We start from the raw sequence: 423 nt of genomic DNA on the forward strand, positions 1-423 counted from the left end.
AGGGTCTGAAAGGTCTTTGTTCCTAAATCGTTTGGTGTTTTAACCAGGGTTTGACAAGTGTTTGTTCCCAAATCATTTGGGGTTGAAAGGGGCTTGTTCCTAAATCACCTGGGATTGAAAGGTGTTGGTGCCTAAATCATTTGGGATTTTAACCAGGGTTTGAAAGGTGTTTTCCTAAATCATTGGGGGTTTTAATCAAGGTGTGAAAGGTGTTTGTTCCCAAATCATTTGGGATTTTAACCAGGGTCTGAAAGGTGTTTGTTCCTAAATCACCTGGGATGGAAAGGTGTTTGTTCCCGAATCATTTGGGATTTTTATCCAGGGTGTGAAAGGTGTTTGTTCCTAAATCACCTGAGATGGAAAGGTGTTTGTTCCCAAATCACTTGGGGTTTTACCCAAGGTGTGAAAGGTGTTTGTCCCTAA

General features: G+C 41.4%; 1 long non-coding RNA gene across 4 annotated transcripts in view; it reads left to right on the top strand.

Annotated features, from left to right (window-relative positions):
• Window positions 1-165: 165 nt before the first annotated feature.
• The window catches only part of LOC113942723, an 890-nt gene continuing 632 nt past the window's right edge, over window positions 166-423 (top strand). For all 4 annotated transcript variants that reach the window (XR_003526021.1, XR_003526022.1, XR_003526023.1 and 1 more), the window contains exons 1-2: window positions 166-254; window positions 287-409. This is a non-coding gene — a long non-coding RNA (uncharacterized LOC113942723). The remainder of the gene's footprint in view (window positions 255-286; window positions 410-423) is intronic.

Source organism: Corapipo altera, unplaced genomic scaffold (genome assembly GCF_003945725.1).
Source record: "Corapipo altera isolate COAL_440 unplaced genomic scaffold, ASM394572v1 128815, whole genome shotgun sequence".
In the NCBI taxonomy this organism is placed as follows: Eukaryota; Metazoa; Chordata; class Aves; order Passeriformes; family Pipridae; genus Corapipo; species Corapipo altera.